General features: G+C 42.0%; 1 long non-coding RNA gene across 1 annotated transcript in view; it reads left to right on the forward strand.

Annotated features, from left to right (window-relative positions):
• LOC133541475 (uncharacterized) overlaps positions 1-21,770 on the forward strand; it is an 87,869-nt gene that overhangs the window by 748 nt on the left and 65,351 nt on the right. The window lies entirely within an intron of this gene.

The following is a 21,770-nucleotide window of genomic DNA, read 5'->3' on the forward strand; positions in this document are numbered from 1 at the left end:
CGACAAAAAATATATTTTGTGATTGTAAAAATATTGATCTAACCACTATAGTATTAACCATATACTGATACTACACTTGCGGAATGATCTACTCAAGGTTTGTGTGCACTAAAACACATGCAAACTTGATAAAAATCAGCAAAGCTGAGCTTTAAGGACAAATATACAGTAGATTGAACTCTAAAGTGGGATGTGTGTGGAAGTTGTGCAAAGGGAGAAAAAAAAGACATTAAAGGACACCGGGGTTCGAATGGAATATTAACACTTCTTCTAGAGTCTCTTCTGCATCTTTTACATTTCTTGAGAGGCAATTTGGTGCATGAGTGGTTCACAATGAGGAGCGGTCAGAGGATAGAGAGATAATGTCACGGCCACATTCCCACATTTTGTTGGGTAAAATATTACAAGACTGGACATGACCTATTTAGCACGATAACGATTCATAATTCTTATTCCATTAAGATCAAAGTGTAGAAATGACCAGTAAGTATGATGGAGACGATGATAGGAAGAATTAAGGGTAGTTCAACTGGAAAATCAAGCTGTACTTTTACTTTAATTTATACGAGTGGTTCTCAAACTTTTTCACCAAGTATCACCTCAGAAAACACTTGGTTCTTGAAGTACCACCATAATGACCAACATCCAAATACAGTAGCGTAATAGGCCCAAGTAGTTATTAAAACAAGGCAGATGTTTTATTTAACAAGTGTATGAATTGTTTTGTCCACTGTAACATTGCACACAGTTTGAACATGCTGTGATTGAAAATGCAAATAAGTGATTACTTGACATACCACTAGATGTGTCAGAGTTAGTTGGTGAAAAACCCCGAAATGCAGAGATAGAGGCAGGCATGGAGTGAGAAAACATGATTTAATAAAAATATTAGAACAAGAAAAAACCAAAGGGGTACAACCAAAAGCGCGCACGAGGCGGATAACAAACTAAGGGAGCTAGCATGGGAGCTAGAAAATAAAAAGAGCTTAACATGGAAGCTAGCGGGGGGGAAAAAAGGGTCTAGCATGGAAGCTAGTGGGTAACGAGCAGGCAGCCAGATGTCGTAACATGTAGTACAAAACAAACTGGAAGCAGGGAACAAAGAACAGTAAGCTACAAACATCTAACGGATATAGCTTACCGCTACACTGCAAATACAAGACACGGCACGGCACGACAGGAGCAACAAGAGCGACATCGACAAGACAATAATCCAGCACTGACTGGAGGACAAAAGCAGGTACAAAAATGAACAGGCTGATTGACACCAGGTGTGGCCAGGTGCCAATAGGCAACAGCTGAGGGGAAACAGCACACAGGAAACAGACAGAGCGCTGACAGGAACTAAAAACAAGCCTGACAAGATAGAGTGTTTGATAATCACTGATTTATACCATATTTCTCTTTTGTGCACTTTTGTTCTTACACTGAGGGTTTACTAAGATCCCAAATAAAAAGTGCTAAATACTGTGTGCAAAGTAAAAATAAAAAATGTGAGAACACAATACGAAGGTCCTGCAGTCCTGGGTTCAAATCCAGGCTTGGGATCTTTCTGTGTGGAGTTTGCATGTTCTCCCCGTGACTGCATGGGTTCCCTCCGGGTACTCCGGCTTCCTCCCACTTCCAAAGATATGCACCTGGGGATAGGTTGATTGGCAACACTAAATAGGCCCTAGTGTGTGAATGAGAGTGTGAATGTTGTCTGTCTATCTGTGTTGGCCCCGCGATGAGGTGGCGACTTGTCCAGGGTGTACCCCGCCTTCCGCCCGATTGTAGCTGAGATAGGCGCCAGCGCCCCCCGCGACTCCAAAAGGGAATAAGCGATAGAAAATGGATGGATGGATGGAGAACTATCAGTGAGTGTATTGGGGGTGATCTATTGATAACAAGTGCAAAAGTGGTGCAGACCGCCCTATTTAAATGAAGTTATTGCATGTACTACACCGGCTGTGGCCATGGAGATACTCCACATTCATGACACGATATGCTCCTACGATCCAACCCGTGCTGATTCGACATGATGTAGGACATGCAGCAGACAAAATATACAGTATTATCAACAACTTTTTCTGGGTGACATCAAAAAATATTTTCAGCATACCAAAGATGCACTCTGGGAGACGCTGAGATATTTTCATGGTGCATCTGGATTAATCCAATTGCAGGAAAATTCATGTTGCAAGAACGTTTTACATATAGAAAATATGTATTAATATATCTCTTATAAGTGTTTTTTTATAAGTCATTAAAAACTAAAGCAGACACTAATACAAATCCGTTGAATTTATATGAACCAGCCCATTAGGTCATAGGCACCATGATATTGCTGTATGACTATTATGATTTATTTCTGACAGTCCAAATATGTTGACACTCACACATAGGATGCTGGATTGTCTAAAAACGTATTTATCATCTGTCTTTGTGGCACGATGTGTTTGTTGTTCCTGGACACTTGTCCAACTCTTGGGAGAAGCGGAGTGCCGCGTGCCTGGCGACCCTTTCAGTTGAAGATGTCTGCCTATTGGGAACCATGATGACAGGACATCTGATTGGAGAAAGCAATTCCTTGAGGCGTGGACAAATTACAAGATGCTGGCAGCCGTTTAAAGTACTTTAAAGCTGCCAGAAATTATTGAATGATGCGGGCAGAGCTCCAAGCACTCAAACTTTTGCCATTTTGGACTAAATTGCAAGCTTGACAACATCTTGGAGACGTCGTCTGCTCTGCATAGCGAAGTATGATGAATTTGTGGACAATTAAAGTGAAAAGTTTCAATTTCTTTTTGCTCGCTCAAACACAAACATTCTAATGTTGATGGTGTTCCCTGGCTGCAAGCAACGTGGCAAGGTCAATACTTTGAGACTCTCCCTAGAGCACAGTGCGGCAAAGACGCAACAAACTCCTTTCCTGTCTTTGATGAACATACACCTGGTGTTTTTAACGTTTGTTGGACTGACTGGCCATACTATTGCGTTTGCGAGATCACCAAGGCTGTGGAACAGAGACACACTGCAGGCTTAGATCCACGAAAAATAAACGCCACACACACACTTACCTTCTCCCCCATTCCAGGCCTTCAATGCTTCACCCAACTAGGTATGATGGAAAACAAAGCAGGGCCTTATTGGCTGGCAGCTGGCACCTCCCCTTCTGTTGCAAGTCTTGTAGTTTCTATATCAACATGTGTATATGCTTTTCGGCTATCAGGTTTTTTTTTTTTCTTGGCCCCTGTCTGATCTACCCTTCGCTGCCCATAGAAACCCAACCTGAGGTTGACTTTTTTTGGACTTCTCATTCCCCCGTGTCTATACCTTTTTTCCACCTTGCACAGGGTGCCGTAAGTGGCGACCCATCAGTGTTCCTATTTTTTTACCCTGCACAATGTGTGTCTGCTCTCGAACGAGTTTCTGCTGAAAATGACAATGTTGTACTCGTACAATGACCTTCTAGCACAGGGGTGTGAACGTACGGCCCGAGGGCCACATCAAGCCCGCGAACAGGTTTTATCCGGCCCGCGGGAAGAGTTTGCTAAGTATAAAAATGTACCTGAAATTTTTTAAAGGAAGAAACAGCTGTTCTAAATGCGTCCACTGGATGTTGCAATAGCAATTATTTGTACCTTTGTAGATGATGCTACATATGTACAAAATAAACCACATGAGGGACGGCGTGGCGCAGTGGAAGAGTGGCCGTGCGCAACCCGAGGGTCCCTGGTTCAAATCCCACCTAGTACCAACTTCGTCACATCCGTTGTGTCCTGAGCAAGACACTTCGCCCTTGCTCCTGATGGGTGCTGGTTGGCGCCTTGCATGGCAGCTCCCTCCATCAGTGTGTAAATGTGTGTGTGAATGGGTAAATGTGGAAATAGTGTCAAAGCGCTTTGAGTACCTTGAAGGTAGAAAAGCGCTATACAAGTACAACCCATTTATTTATTTATGAAGTTTGTACATCAGTCAAGCAAAATGAGCAAGCTACATAAATAACATCCTGTAATTTGATTTTGATGCAATTTTTTTATCTTGATAGATTGAAAATTAACACCAATGGGTTGACTGATGAACATTATCACATATTCATTCAGAGAACATAAATAACCACAAAGATGGAATACTATTAACCGTAACATGTAAGTGTAAAAAAAAACAACATTATGATTTATACATTCTCAGAATGTGTTTGCTCTATTTTTAAACAAAGAAAACAATATGAAGTTGTCTTTTTTTTTTAAGTTATCGTGCCGTGATTTTACCAGTCCAGCCCACTTCAGAGTAGATTTTTGTCAACGTGGCCCCCGATCTGAAATGAGTTTGACACCCCTGTTCTAGTAGCTCAGTTTTACGTGCGCCATCAAATTTGCTATCAAGTTTGCAGGTGTTTTTAAAAGACTCTTGTCTGATTGATTGAGCTGATGGACGCATGATGGCCTTAATAGATGGATTATTACCTTGAGAAATACAGTAGATCACAAGTGTCAAACTCAGTCCTGGGCAAATTAAGGCCCATTAAGCTTTTCAAACCCAAATATATAAATATTTTCGATCTTTAAGATGGAAACTGTAGCTGTCATTATGATGTGCATTGATGTTTTCAAATGACCGTAAGTCTTGAATTATACAAAATATTTTAATGGTTAGAATCCGTGCTTTTGCATGATATACTATCAATCATCAATCAATGTTTACTTATATAGCCCTGAATCACTAGTGTCTCAAAGGGCTGCACAAACCACAACACAAACCACTACCACATCCTCGGTAGGCCCACATAGGGGCAAGGAAAACTCACACCCAGTGGGACGTCGGTAACAATGATGACTATGAGAACCTTGGAGAGGACGAAAGCAATGGATACCAAGCGGGTCTAACATGATGCTGTGAAAGTTAAATCCATAATGGATCCAACACAGTCGCGAGAGTCCAGTCCAAAGCGGATCCAACACAGCAGCGAGAGTCCCGTTCACAGCGGAGCCATCAGGAAAACATCCCAAGCGGAGGCGGATCAGCAGCGCAGAGATGTCCCCAGCCGATACACAGGCGAGCAGTACATGGCCACCGGATCGGACCGGACCCCCTCCACAAGGGAGAGTGGGACATAGGAGAAAAAGAAAAGAAACGGTAGATCAACTGGTCTAAAAAGGGAGTCTATTTAAAGGCTAGAGTATACAAATGAGTTTTAAGGTGAGACTTAAATGCTTCTACTGAGGTAGCATCTCGAACTGTTACCAGGAGGGCATTCCAGAGTACTGGAGCCCGAACGGAAAACGCTCTATAGCCCGCAGACGTTTTTTGGGCTTTGGGAATCACTAATAAGCCGGACTCTTTTGAACGCAGATTTCTTGCCGGGACATATGGTACAATACAATCGGCAAGATAGGATGGAGCTAGACCGTGTAGTATTTTATACGTAAGTGGTAAAACCTTAAGGTCACATCTTAAGTGCACAGGAAGCCAGTGCAGGTGAGCCAGTACAGGCGTAATGTGATCAAACTTTCTTGTTCTTGTCAAAAGTCTAGCAGCCGCATTTTGTACCAACTGTAATCTTTTAATGCTAGACATGGGGAGATCCGAAAATAATACGTTACAGTAATCGAGACGAGACGTAACAAACGCATGGATAATGATCTCAGCGTCTTTAGTGGACAGAATGGAGCGAATTTTAGCGATATTATGGAGATGAAAGAAGGCCGTTTTAGTAACGCTTTTAATGTGTGCCTCAAAGGAGAGAGTTGGGTCGAAGATAATACCCAGATTCTTTACCGTGTCGCCTTGTTTAATTGTTTGGTTGTCAAATGTTAGCGTTGTATTATTAAATAGAGGTCGGTGTATAGCAGGACCGATAATCAGCATTTCCGTTTTTTTGGCGTTGAGTTGCAAAAAGTGAGCGGACATCCATTGTTTAATTTCATTAAGACACGCCTCCAGCTGACTACAATCCGGCGTGTTGGTCAGCTTTAGGGGCATGTAGAGTTGGGTGTCATCAGCATAACAGTGAAAGCTAACACCGTATTTGCGTATGATGTCACCTAGCGGCAGCATGTAGATGCTGAAGAGTGCAGGGCCAAGGACCGAACCCTGGGGAACTCCACACGTTACCTTAACGTAGTCCGAGGTCACATTATTGTGGGAGACGCACTGCATCCTATCGGTAAGATAAGAGTTAAACCAAGACAGGGCTAAGTCTGACATACCAATTCGTGTTTTGATACGTTCTAATAAAATATTATGATCGACGGTATCGAAAGCAGCGCTAAGATCGAGGAGCAGCGACATAGATGACGCATCAGAATCCATCGTTAGCAATAGATCATTAGTCATTTTTGCGAGGGCTGTCTCCGTGGAGTGATTTGCCCTGAAACCGGATTGAAAGGTTTCACATAGATTGTTAGACGCTAAGTGTTCATTTAACTGCTCCGCAACAATTTTTTCGAGGATTTTTTAAATAAAGGGAAGGTGACACACCGGTTGGTAGTTTACCATGAGGTCAGGATCGAGGTTAGGTCTTTTAAGAAGAGGATGAATAACCGCTTTTTTGAATGCTAGGGCAACAGTGCCCGAGGAAAGTGATAAGTTTATAATATTTAGCACTGTTGGACCTAATAATACAAAGAGCTCTTTGATAAGTTTCCCAGGAAGAGGGTCAAGTAAACACGTTGTTTGTTTTATTCCATTTACAAGTTGTAACAATTCCTCTAATGTTATTTCCTCAAAACGAGAGAAACTATTTTGGAGGGCAGTATCCGCCTTATATACAATCGTATCTGTGTTAATAGAACCCAGTTGTAGCTGGGACGCATTGTCTTTAATCTCCTTTCTAATGACTTCAATTTTCTTATTAAAGAATTGCATAAAGTCATCAGCTGAATGGGTGGAGCTACTGGAAGGGGTCCCTTGTTCGGTTAGCGATGCTACCGTACTAAACAAAAATTTAGGATCGTTTTTATTACGGTGGATGAGATTTGAGTAATATTTAGCTTTAGCTAAGGTAAGCATGCGTTTATGAGTTATTAAACTATCACTCCGTGCTTGATGGGGCACCGCAAGTTTAGTCGTGCGCCATTTGCGTTCCAGCTTTCTACATAATAATTTCTGAGCTCTAGTTTCTTCTGTAAACCACGGGGTACGCTTTTTTGGAGCCTTTTTTAACTTTAGCGGTGCTATGTTATCAATGGTTTCGCGCAGAACGTCGTTAAAGTTGTTAGTGAGGTTATCAATAGAGCCCACATACTTTGGGAAAGGTGCCATTACCGAGGGCAGTAGGTCAGCAAGAGTTGTCGTTGTGGCCGTATTAATGTTGCGGCTGCTATAGCAGTTATTAATATTATTATTAGTTTGACGAACATGAACATCAAATGTTATAAGGTAATGATCGGACAATACTTTAGTATACGGGAGTATCGTAACTTTGGAAACGGTGATACCCCTGACAAGCACTAGGTCTATCGTATTACCGTTGCGATGCGTGGGTTCATTTATTATTTGTGTAAGACCACAGCTATCAATTATAGTCCGGAGCGCTACGCACGGTGGGTCCGATGGGGTATTCATATGGATATTAAAGTCCCCCATTATGATTATATTATCGGCGTGTGTCACTAAATCAGCAACAAACTCTGAGAATTCATTGATAAAGTCCGAATAGGGCCCTGGGGGCCGGTAGATAACAGCCAGTTGTAGAGGCAGCGGTGTGACAGCCCTCATAGTAAGCACCTCAAACGATTTAAATGTATTATTTATGTTAGGACTAAGGTTAAAGTTTTCGTTGTATATTAGTGCGACCCCCCCACCCCTTTTAAGGGGACGGGCAAAATGCGCATGTGTAAAGTTAGGAGGACATGCCTCATTTAGCGCAAAAAAGTTGTTTGGTTTAAGCCAGGTTTCGCTGAGACCGATGACGTTAAGATTGTTGTCTCTGATTATATCATTAACTAACAACGTTTTGGGAGACAATGATCTTATGTTTAAAAAACCTATATTATAGGTAGTGGGCTATTTTAGGGAATTTTTGATCAGATTATCCGTAGTAGCAATATTAATAATGTTGTGTTTATTATGCCCAGTGCATTTAGTATAGTTACGACCATATCTAGGAATTGATACGACGGGAATTTTCCGATTGTTTGTTTGTTGCTTTGATAAACTGCACGCATCATAGTTTGCCAACTCAGTAGAACGCATGTTCCGATTGTTTGTCTGTTTGTTTTGATAAACTGCACGAATCATAGTTTGCCACCTCAGTAGAACACATGTCCAACTCTGAAACAATCAAAGCAGAAAAAACTTGTTCTAATTTAACTGACTCCTTACCCAGACCAGTAGTCTCGCATCTTCTATTTAAATCCGGCTTCAGGATGGAGAAAAGTGGTGTTCTGTGGGGATTAGCCTTCTGCTTTGTTTTTAGCCCCGCTCGGCATCCGCGTTTCCGATCACACCGCTGGCGTCTGCTCCGTAGACGGCCCCCGCTGCTACTATACTCCCCTGCTTCACAGGCCGCTGGATGTAGCCGCCGAAGTAGTCCCGTGCTAGTTAGCAGGTCTAGCAAGCACGCGTCTATCAGTCCAAAACGGCCCGATATGTCCACATCCAGAAGTGTCTGGCGGTCGTACGTGATCACGGAGTGACCACGATGTGAGCCAGCCATAAAGTTTGCAGAATTGTCCGGTATTTCTGCCAAATGTTCCATCTTTAGCAGGATCCCCGCGATGTCGCACCCCGCCATCTTGGAATACTAGTGTGTGGAGTGTGAAGGACTCCAGCCGTTACCGTGTGGGTTGCATGGACCATTTAGGAAGGACATCGCGTCGAGCAGGTTTGACTCTTTTTTCAAATATGCAAGTGTCTGCATCGGTCGGGCCGCATTTCAGCTCCATCTCCTCCACTGCTCGTCTGCCGGTGACGTCGTCTTCCTCTGGGTCTCATTCTCTGTTTGGTCTCGTTCGGTTGCTTCTGCTGTCCTGCAAACACTCCACCTCTTCCTTCTGATCTCTCCTCCTTCTCCCCTTTCATACACTGAGAGGAGATAGCCAGATTGTGAGCCAGTGTGTTTGTCACGCACCTGATTTTGATTGCTGCAGCGTCGCTCCAGGCACGCCCCGCCTCTCCGTTCCGCTGCATTCTCTGCCTCCTGGCCGCCATCTTGAGCAGGGCCAAAGCGTGTCCCGCCCCGCCGTCGGCTCTCTACAACCAGTTACTATGGTAATCTAATTAGTTACAGTGGTAATCCAAGTCACAGCAGCTCAGACGAGGCACCAAGCAGTGTGGGTGGGAAGCGTTTCCACAGAGTAACTCCAGAGCTACCACCCTGAAATGTGGCTGTCAGGAACTGATGTGGAAGGAGTTGTTTACAACAAAGTTCTAAAGCTTAGTGATGTATCAGATTCATCAGGTTGTGGATAGTTTTCCATCCATCCATTTTCTACCGCTTATTCCCTTTTGGGGTCGCGGGGGGCGCTGGCGCCTATCTCAGCTACAATCGGGCGGAAGGCGGGGTACACCCTGGACAAGTCGCCACCTCATCGCAGGGCCAACACAGATAGACAGACAACATTCACACTCACATTCACACACTAGGGCCAATTTAGTGTTGCCAATCAACCTATCCCCAGGTGCATGTTTTTAGAAGTGGGAGGAAGCCGGAGTACCCGGAGGGAACCCACGCATTCACGGGGAGAACATGCAAACTCCACACAGAAAGATCCCGAGCCTGGATTTGAACCCAGGACTGCAGGAACTTCGTATTGTGAGGCAGACGCACTAACCGTTCTGCCACCATGAAGCCCCTTGTGGATAGTTTTGTTTTTTTAATTTACTTTTCATATTCATATTCCGCTGTGTTTGTTGCATTTTTGTTGCTTGCTTCATATGTTGTCAATATTCAGTGTTTAATCATTCATAGTTATATTGTAAATGCCACATTCTTTATTTTCATGTACATTCAGGGTGTCTCATTCAGTAAAAAAAAATAGAAAATACCGTATTTCCTTGAATTGCCGCCGGATATATAGTTTGCCCCTCCTTGAATTACTGCCTGGTCAAACTCGTGACGTCACGAGTGACACTTCCCCTGTCATCATTTTCAAAATGGAGGAGGCTGATTTCAATACCGGTAATTTGAAATTGAATAAAGGAGAGAACAGTAAGAGCTATTCAGTAGGATTCAAGGTCCAAGCTATTGAATACCGGTATGCTAAGAAGAACAGTAAGCAGCTATGTTTTATTAATATACCGTAGCTGCGTGTGTCAAATATGAGTGGTATAGGGCGTTAGTTAACTTTCAGCTCTCCTTGACTTGAACCGGCATGATGTTGGTGTTCATAATCCCAAAAGGCGGGAGCAGGTGGCGGCGTGCAGGCAAGAAAAGTATTCAATTCCATAAAACAAGATGAAAAGGACAAGGCGTCGTGCCTCTAGGAAGCACACATGAAGCCCAAGGCAAAGCCTTAAATCTCTTAGCATAGTATTGCAAAAAACATGAATAGTAAACAGTCGCCTAAAGCGAACAATGGTCCTGTTTTGACTGGATGGCGAGACCCACATATAAAGGTGCTCTGATTAGTGATGGGCCGCAGGTGAGAATACTGATCACAAATCACTGGCAGGTGGTGAAACAGAGCTCAGAAAAAGGGATGCAAGTCGCTGCAAGACAACGAAAACAGAACAGGAAGTGGGAACACAAAATAAAGGGGAGGTGAGGGGAGTAGTGAGCGCCAGCAGTGGCCACGCTCAAGGATCATTTTGCTGATTAACACTCAATTCCAACCGTTGATGCTGAGTGCCAAGCAGGGACGTAATGGGTCCCATTTTTGTAGTCTTTAGTATGACTCGGCCGGAGTTTGAACTCACGATCTACCGATCCTGGGCGGACACTCTAACTACATGGCCACTGAGCAGGTTGTGTTACAATTGGTGTTACAATTGTCCCTATTTTTTTACAATTATTGATTTTTATTGGTTCGAATAAAATATTTGGTGTTTACGGCGGTTACTCACCAAGAGGAACAAAATGTTGTTTTTATGATTGAATATAAATTTAAAGGCCTACTGAAACCCACTACTACCGACCACACAGTCTGATAGTTTATATATCAATGATGAAATATTAACATTGCAACACATGCCAATACGGCCTTTTTAGTTTACTAAATTACAATTTCAAATTTCCCGCGGAGTTTCCTGTTGAAAACTTTGCGTATGATGACGCGTGTTTGTGACGTTATTGGTTGGAGGGGACATACTAGCCCAGCAGCACTTACGGTAAAAGTCGTCTTTTTTCATCGCGCAATTACACAGTATTCTGGACATCTGTGTTGCTGAATCTTTTGCAATTTGTTCAATTAATAATGGAGAAGTCAAAGTAGAAAGATGGAGGTGGGAAGCTTTTAGCCTTTAGCCACACAAACACACGGTGTTTCCTTGTTTAAAATTCCCAGAGGTGAAGCTTTACTATGGATCAGAGTGGTCAAGCGAACATGGATCCCGACTACATGTCAACCAGCAGTTTTCGGTGAGAAATTGTGGTAAAAAGTCACCTCTTACCGGAGATCAGCGGAGCTTCTGTCCTGCTGCAGCTCCGTGACTTCCCTCAGGGACTGGCGTCAACACACCCGTAGACACACCCCTCCGACTATCATGTATTATTTAACTCACTAAAACACTAGCAACACGATAGAAAGATAAGGGATTTCCCAGAATTATCCTAGTAAATGTGTCTAAAAACATCTGAATTGCTCCCAATGCAATCGACTTTTTTTTCTTTAACTTTTTTTTTTTTTCTTCTAGTTTTTCATTCTAAATTTCTTCATCCACGAATCTTTCATCCTCGCTCAAATTAATGGGGAAATTGTCGCTTTCTCGGTCCGAATTTCTCTTGCTGCTGGAGGCTCACATTATAAACAATGTGAGGATGTGAGGAGCCCTACAACCCGTGATGTCACGCGCACATAGTCTGCTACTTCCGGTAAAGGCAAGGCTTTTTTACTAGCGACCAAAAGTTGCGAAATTTATCGTTGATGTTCTCTATTAAATCCTTCCAGCAAAAATATGGCAATATCACGAAATGATCAAGTATGACACATAGAATGGACCTGCTATCCCAGTTTAAATAAGAAAATCTCATTTCAGTAGGCCTCTAATGACAGCTAATGCTAACTATCCAAATTGCTATCATCAGCTAACACTCAAAGCTAATATGCAGCCACGTGTTACATACGTACGTAGTTACGTCATTACATCTCATAAGCTGTAAGAAGGCGCGATGTACTGTGTAGCATAGGCCCCGATCTACATTTCTGCCAGTGAGTTCTTGGTGTGTGTGTGTATTAGTGTTGTCCCGATACCGGTTCCGGTACCAAAATTATTTTGGTACTTTTCAGCACTTTTTGGTACTTTTCTAAATGGAAGGGATCACAAAAAATGGCATTATTGGCTTTATTTTAACAAAAAAATCTTAGGGTACATTAAATATATGTTTCTTATTGCAATTTTGTCCTTAAATAAAATAGTGAGCATACTAGACAACTAAAGTAAGTAAGTAAACAAACAAAGGCTGGTAATTTATCTTCTGGCGTATACAGTAACTTATTGTGTCATTCATCATTCTATTATTTGGTCAAAATTATTAAGTACAATTGGTAGAAAATTAATTATTAATCTACTTATTAATTTACTCTTAATATCTGCTTACTTTCTCCTTTAACATGTTCTATCTACTCTACTGTTAAAATGCAATAATCACTTATTCTTCTGTTGTTTGATACTTTACATTAGTTTTGGGTGATACCATAAATTTGAGTATCAATCCGATACTAAGTGGTTACAGGATCATACATTGGTCATATTCAAAGTCTTCATGTGTCAATGGACATATTTCCTGAGTTTAGAATAGAATAGAATAGAATAGAATAGAAAGTACTTTATTGATCCCTGGGGGAAATCCAGCACCACAGTTCGCTCACAATAGAAAATAATAGTAATACATTATTTATAACATATATTATATATATAATATATAATATATGAATAGTATAAATATATTCTACATACATTCTACATTTAAGTGCAGTCAAGGAACATATGCATTATACAGTCTGATGGCTGTCGGTATGAAGGACCTCCTGTGCCGTTCCGTGTTGCATTTAGGGAGTCTGAGCCGTCCACTGAACGTGCTCATTCTCTCCGCAAGGTCCTAGTGTAGTGGGTGGGAGGTGTTGTCCATAATGGCTCAGAGTTTTGCTAGACTTCTCCTCTCTGACACCACCGCCAGAGAGTCCAGTTCCACTCCCACCACGTTACTGGCCTTCTCTACCAACTTGTCCAGTCTGTTTGTGTCCCTCACTCTTAGCCCTTTATAAACATAATATATATTTTAAAAAAACAAAAGAAGATTGTCTGATGTTAAAAAATATCGATGTAATCAGAGTAGTATCAGCTAGATACGCTATTGTACGCGGTATCATTACAGCGGATGTTAGGTGTAGATATACCAATGGAGTTTGTTTTTATGGTAGCGTCCCGGAAGAGTTGGTGCTGCAGAGAACTCTGGGCATTTGTTCTGTTGTGTTTATGTCTTGTTGCGGTGCTAATAATCTGCCAAATGTGTTTGTTGTTGTTTTTCAGAGGGGTTTCACTATATTGCACCTGTTTATGACAGTGTTGTCGTTCATACGGCCACCCTTAGTGTGACATGTATGTCTGTTGTCTATTGAGTAAGTATGTGCTTCATTCACTCGTGTGCAATATGCTCAAAATCAAAGTACATGCGTCATTTGTTCATTTTCAGGCACAATTAAATGTTAGTCAGGCTTTGTTTATTATAGACAATGTGATTTAAGACTTTTTCATAATGTAAAACGGACTAAACTCGCCACAAAATTAACAACAGCAAGATTGATTTTTCAAAAATTGTTTTAAAGACTGAAAGTTGCCATCAATCCTACATGGATGCTCGGCATTTTCCGTGGGTGCTCGGGCCCTGAAGCACCCATGGGATTGGCGCCTATGCAGTGTGGGATACATTGGAAAGTTAGCGCCCTCTAGGTATCTGTATAAATGTTACAAAGAGCCCCTCTGACCCTTATTTTAGGAAAAATTTCATAGAGTATAAAGCAACAGGTAAGCGGGCGGCATAGTGTAGTGGGTAGAGCGGCCGTGCCAGAGACCTGAGGGTTGCAGGTTCGCTCCCCGCCTATTGACATCCAAATCGCTGCCGTTGTGTCCTTGGGCAGGACACTTCACCCTTTCCCCCGGTGCCGCTCACACTGGTGAATGAATGATGAATGAATGATAGGTGGTGGTCGGAGGGGCCGTAGGCGCAAACTGGCAGCCACACTTCCGTCAGTCTACCCCAGGGCAGCTGTGGCTACAGATGTAGCTTACCACCACCAGGTGTGAATGAATGATGGGTTCCCACTTCTATATGAGCGCTTTGAGTATCTAATAATAGAAAAGCGCGATATAAATCTAATCCATTATTATTATTATTATTATAAGCACCAAGTTACATCATACACACAAAAAACCAAGACAGATCAATACATTTTTCATCAGTTTTTCGGCATACAATATGATCATAATGAAAGGGACAATTGTGTAATAAAATGATGTGGCCATTATACATTTTCATGGTTTCGCAGTTCCAAGAGGCTCACATTGAAAATTAGTTTGACACCCCTGCAGTAGATGAATGAACAAATCAATCATTGTATGGATATATTGAAAGATGGATGAATGAATGCTTGGATCCATGGACAGCCCGATAGATGGCCAATTGTCCCAATGATCGGTGGACTGCCGAATGGATGGGTCAATAAATGAACAAGTGGATGGAAGATTACCTGGAAAAATGACTAAAGAAAAAGGGGGAAGGGATGTGTATCCGGGTGGATGGATTAATGAATGACTAAGTTATTGGATAGGCATGCAAATGGATGCATGGTTGGTTCCATAGATGGGCAGATGCCTGGATGAACAGATGAGGGAACTGAATAAGGGGTGTATAGATCACTAGTATAGCATGAGTAATTGTCTGGATAAATAAATGGACAGTTTTCAGAATAATTATTAAATAGATAGACGGACGGAACTGATGGATGGCAGGTGGATGATCTGGATGAGTGCCTTGACGTGCGCATGGACGGATGAATGGGCGAATTGATGGATAAACCGTTCATTGATTGGCTCATTGGCTGGACTGACTAATCGATGAACAATTGTCGGATAAGAATGGATGAACTTACTTGGTAGCCCAGCAGGCACAAGACATTGATACAACGTTGGTTATACATACATGTCTTTTAAAACTGACTTTGGAAACAATGTTGCAAAGTAGTTGTATTTGTAAACTGAGACAACGTAGGCGTCTTACATTGGATCCATGTTGGTTGGGGAATAGACCAAATTTCAATGGTCAAATCAACGTCACAACTTAACATTGAATAAACGTCGTCAAAAAGAATGTTGTTTCAACTTGTGTTGGAAAATATTGGATGGAAAATGACCAAAATTAAATTCAATGGTCAAATCAACGTCAGAACTCAACATTAATTGAAAGTTGTCAAAAGGCAGGTTTGAGTTGCTCAACATAAGGACCTAATTAAACAAGTTGTTAACATTGTGTTAGAGTAATTATGTATACAGTGGGGCAAAAAAGTATTTAGTCAGCCACCGATTGTGCAAGTTCTCCCACTTAAAATGATGACAGAGGTCTGTAATTTTCATCATAGGTACACTTCAACTGTGAGAGACAGAATGTTAAAAAAAATCCAGGAATTCACATTGTATGAATTTTAAAGAATTTATTTGTAAATTATGGTGGAAAATAAGTATTTGGTCAACCATTCAAAGCTCTCACTGATGGAAGGAGGTTTTGGCTCAAAATCTCACGATACATGGCCCCATTCATTCTTTCCTTAACACAGATCCATCGTCCTGTCCCCTTAGCAGAAAAACAGCCCCAAAGCAGGATGTTTCCACACCCATGCTTCACAGTCGGTATGGTGTTCTTGGGATGCAACTCAGTATTCTTCTTTTTCCAAACACGACGAGTTGAGTTTATACCAAAAAGTTATATTTTGGTTTCATTTGACCACATGACATTCTCCCAATCCTCTGCTGTATCATCCATGTATCCATTTATGTATAAACTCTACTTCGTTGTGTTTGGAGGAAGAAGAATACTGAGTTGCATCCCAAGAACACCATACCTACTGTGAAGCATGGGGGTGGAAACATCATGCTTTGGGGCTGTTTTTCTGCTAAGGGGACAGGACGATTGATCCGTGTTAAGGAAAGAATGAATGGGGCCATATATCGTGAGATTTTGAGCCAAAACCTCCTTCCATCAGTGAGAGCTTTGAATGGTTGACCAAATACTTATTTTCCACCGTAATTTACAAATATATATTTTTTTAAATTCCTACAATGTGAATTCCTGGATTTTTTTTCACATTCTGTCTCTCACGGTTGAGGTGTACCTATGATGAAAATTACAGACCTCTGTCATCATTTTAAGTAGGAGAACTTGCACGATTGGTGGCTGACTAAATACTATTTTGCCCCACTGTATATTATCATCATAACTTTATGCTTGAGGGCTGTTGATATAAATTATTGTCAATTGTGCTGCGGTGGTATTTTTGTATCCATGCAAGATGGTAATCCAAAAGATTGCCTGTTGTTTTTATAGGTGTTGTGTCCAGATTCGGCCTGCTGATGGCTAAGGCCGAACACCGCCGTAACGCAGACAGAGCAGATACAAGGCGATATGACCTGCGTCACCTACTTTTTATTTATTCTATAATCATATATTGTGTCTAACTGGAGTTGTCGAGATTGCCCGCTTCCCTCAGCGACAGCTTCAGTGATGTATCAGGGCTTTCCTTATAAATAGAGGAGGTCCGCGGGCTTGATTTTTTGAATGTAGTTTGGATCTGTAACTAGAGTACAGCCAAAACACTTGTCGGCCACATGTGCCAAATTGAACTCTGTTCCTGCATGATTCCTTGCTTCTTGTCTGATTAATAGGTTGTATCAATATTTGAACCTGACACATTGTTTTAGGCCCCTTCTAAGGTTATCCAGGGTAAATCCCACCGAACCTTATCCTTGTCCACACACACACACAATTGTCGCATGCGAGGAAAATGCGCATGTCATAGTCACCTCCAGTGTTGCTTTGTGTGCAAGTTGTTGAATTCAATTTAACTTATCTGAACCATATCCAGTGTTGTGGTATTTCAATTAACTGGAATCCAGTGTGCTGTGGGGCCCTATTGTGGTGAATTACACCTGAGACATCATAAATGAATCAAATCTTTAAAGGACATGTGAAAGTAAACAGTGTGATAAAGAACATTTTACATCAATCAATCTAGGGATCTAATTATGTGGTCTGGACACTCTTCACTCTTTTGCCTTTACCGTCATTGTCCATTGGTTTTTGGTGACTTTATATACTCTAAACCTAGACGTTGAGTATGTGACATACATGGTGGAAAATAACTGATACAGTCTGCTTTGCCAGTCCAAAAGCATTGCCTGTTTTCCGTAGTCTCCCCTCATTGGCCAAGTAATACAAAGCACAAGCTACCTTTTTTATCACATCCACGGGAGCCCGCATTCTCGTTGTCTCTCCTTCGACAAATGGACAAAGTTTTTCGGTAATTAGAATCACAGCTAACCTGGACATTCGAAAGATTTTCTTTGCCATCTAAGAAGTGTTTTATCCGAAATAGCTGCAATCGCTTTCTCTTAAGGTATTCATGTGTGATTTCCACAAACGTCTGTACAGACTGAAGGAGAAACACGGGCATGTCTGTATGACTCTCCTCCATATTTCCAGTGGTTAGCTCCGAGTTACGAAACCGCTTGTCATGAAGCTGGCTGTGGCGCGTTCTTTCTGACGTCACTTCCTCTCCGAACTCACTTTGTAAACGATCGATGAGTCCATACAAAGCTAAGAGCCAGAAGTTCAAGAAATACACGCCGCACTTACCCGTGTACTATATTATCCTAAGAGGAGAACCTTAAACGATGGGTTAGAGTAGCTGATACGGGGCTTAGGCTAAATAATGATTTGTTTCATGAGTTATCCGGCTCATTGTAGACAGGGTGTTTGTGCCTGACGGAAGATGAATGATAAATACTTGGATGGATAAAATGGGTGGATAAACTGTTATGCAAATGGATGAATCATAGACGGAGGAATGGATGAATGTTTTTTTTTAAATCCAGTATGACTGAAAAGATGTGAGATAGCCTTGAGAACAACTATTTTCCTAAAAAAATATTTGTATTTTTACATCTTTATTTCGATAGATTGTTGTTTTACAAGGCACAAGACTGCTCAGTGGCCTTGTGGTTAGAGTGTCCAACCTGAGATTGGTATGTTTTGACTTCATACCAAAGACGATAAAAATGGGACCCATTACCTCCCTGTTTGGCACCCAGCATCAAGAATTGGAATTGTGGGTTAAATCACCAAAATGATTCCCGAGAACAGCCACCGCTGCTGCTCACTGCTCCCCTCACCTCTTAGAGGGTGAAAGAAGGGGATAGGTCAAATGCAGAGGGTAATATCACCACACCTAGTGTGTATGTGACTATCAGTGGTACTTTAACTTCAACGTTACACTTACCGAGACAAACACACAATGGGCAGACACTGATGACATCTATTAAACAGACAAGAAGCAAGGAATCATGCAGAGACAGAGTTAAATTTTGCTCAATGAGGAGAGATGTATTGGGCTGTACACTCAGTTACAGTTCCTACCCACGCACTAAGGCACAGCCCACATGCTCCCTTATTTATTTGGGAGGTCCCTGGTTACATCACTGAGGCTGCTTCTGAAGGAAGGGGGGTCATTTCAGCAGCCGCGGTTAGACACAATATATGATTATTCAGAAATAGAAAATGTGCAGACACTTGTGATATCGCCCTGTATCTGCTTTGTCCGTGTCAAGGTACTCCAAGTTCACCCTTGGCAGTCAGCATGGACATGGATCCCGACTACATGGACAAAAACACTGATACGAGACGACTCGCAATTCAAGATTGCAAGTTGTCCCTTTGCACAAATAGAAAAGCACAACTTCAGCACAATTAATAATACCTATAACAACGGCCTTTCAAGGCCTACTGAAATGAGATTTTCTAATTCAAACGGGGATAGCAGGTCCATTTTATGTGTCATACTTGATCATTTCGCGATATTGCCATATTTTTGCTGAAAGGATTTAGTAGAGAACATCCACGATAAAGTTCGCAACTGGAAAAAAGCCCTGCCTCTACCGGAAGTTGCAGACGATGACGTCACATGTTGAGGGCTCCTCATATTTTCAGATTGATTTTAATGGGAGCCTCCAACAAAAACAGCTATTCAGACCGAGAAAACAACAAGTTCCCCATTAATTTGAGCGAGGATGAAAGATTTGTGTTTGATGATATTGATAGCGACAGACTAGAAAAAAATAAATATAAAGTTAAAAAAAAAACTAAACGCGATTGCAATCGTGTTGCATTGAGACGGATTCATGTGTTTTTAGAAACATTTCCTAGGATAATTTTGGGAAATCCCTTATCTTTCTATTGTGTTGCTAGTGTTTTAGTGAGTTTAATATTACCTGATAGTCGGAAGTGTACGTCCACGGCCGTGTGTTGACGCGCAGTGTCTCGGGGAAGTCGACGGCAGCTTTATGGGCGGCACAAGCTCAGCTGATACCCGGTAAGAGGTGACTTTTTAACCACAATTTTCTCACCGAAACCTGCTGGTTGACATGTAGTCGGGATCCATGTCCGCTGTGATCCATACTAAAGTTTCACCTCTGTGAATTTTAAACAAGGAATCACCATGTGTTTGTGTGGCTAAAGGCTAAAGCTTCCCAACTCCGTCTTTCTACTGTGACTTCTCCAAAAATAATTGAACAAATTGCAAAAGATTCAGCAACACAGATCTCCAAAATACTGTGTAATTATGCCGTTAAAGCAGACGACTTTTAGCTGTGTGTGTACGCAGCGCTCATATTCATAACAGCCCGTGACGTCACGCGTACACGTCATCATTACGCGATGTTTTCAAGAAAAAAGTCCCGGGAAATTTAAAATTGCAATTTAGTAAACTAAAAAGGCCGTATTGGCATGTGTTGCAATGTTAATATTTCATCATTGATATATAAACTATCAGACTGCGTGGTGGGTAGTAGTGGGATTCAGTAGGCCTTTAAGCATAACCGTTGTGGGATAACTTATACATAATTATTCTAACAATCCTTACCAGTATCAGAATAAGAATTAGAATCAGAATAATTTTTATTGCCATTGTTTGAAAACGGGTTCACAAACTAGGAATTTTACTTGGTGCTCATGCAAAATCTTTCTTGGTCTGGGAGTTGGACCAAACCTCACAACCTCTTAATCGAAGGTGCATTCAAAAATGGCAGAAAAAAACACTTTTTTTTACCAGGTAGAATTTTCAACAAAAGCCATAACACAAAATACATTTAACATGTCACTTTTCTGTTCTAGGAGGTTAGGGGAAAATCTCACAAACCCTCATCGGGCGGTCCACAAAATTTCCAGAAAAGGCCACATTTCTGAAAGGAGCGGCTCAGCCATGTACTCCCTGGAGCGTGTCTGTGTTGGAACGAATGCGTTGCGACAGAAAACCTGACTCACAACAGCACCCGAGGGTGCTTGTTATCAGCATCGAGCCCTTACGCGGCCGACCGCTGCAAGCCACCGACCCTCCTTTTCGGAATGAGAAGCAGCACCCAAGCGCAGTCATCCTGTCAGCGTTTGATTTTTTTTCTGAAACATCTTCACGCTTGCATTCATCATCAGAAGCGGGGCCGAATTGTCACAATCGGTTAGAATCTTCAAGGTCTGAGTGCCCTGCAATCAGATGCAACATCAGGCCACTGGTTCCTGAACGGTCCAAATTTTGAACTCACATATGGATTTGTGTTATGTCTGTGTTCAAGTCCTCCTTTGGCAGTGTCGGACTGTGTAGTGCTTGTTGGACCAATCCCATTAGTGCTGGGTGTCACTCATGTCAAATATAATAGGATCTGCTCTACAGATGTTCTGCTTCTCTTACATCTCCAACAACGACAGATTTCTGAATTATTTGTTATCCAGCAGGCATGCCGTATTTCAAACCTCTGTTACAAGGTGTGACTCGGACTCGCACCTTGTCCACCTGCAACAAAGTACTGTACAGCAGAAGTGTCCCGCAGGCGGTTCCTTCGTTATGCTCCGCTTCAAATGTGCGCCGAGTCCATTTGCGCTGGAAGCCGCATCAATCTGTAGAAGGCACCATCAGCTCGGCTCAGCTGACGTAATATCGAGGTCTTCAAAGTAAAACGCCCGGCAGTCTCCTGGTTATATAACGCGTCGCTACATAACAGTGACAACCGCTGACACCTGGCCAGAAATCTATAGGTATGAGTATTTTCATCAGACTGCAGAAGTGCCACAGGTATTCACCACACGAACCACAACAATCCAGCAAAGGAAGCGAGTTCAGGTCTTGACCTCTAAAATGCCCCCTCTGGGATATCAAAATAGTTTGAATAAAGATACGAGCACATGGGGATTGGCTCAGAGCCATGCACAGTACATCAATTTGCAGTATAATTGTTATTTTGATCTAGCTGTGGGGGATGTTTTCAGGAATGCTTGACTTCTGCTTCTTGTTGGAGTTCCTGCAATAAACTGCTGTGTATGATTTTGAAATAAAACAACACATAAGTTGGACATTGTGACAAAGTTCAAT

Source organism: Nerophis ophidion, linkage group LG23 (genome assembly GCF_033978795.1).
Source record: "Nerophis ophidion isolate RoL-2023_Sa linkage group LG23, RoL_Noph_v1.0, whole genome shotgun sequence".
In the NCBI taxonomy this organism is placed as follows: Eukaryota; Metazoa; Chordata; class Actinopteri; order Syngnathiformes; family Syngnathidae; genus Nerophis; species Nerophis ophidion.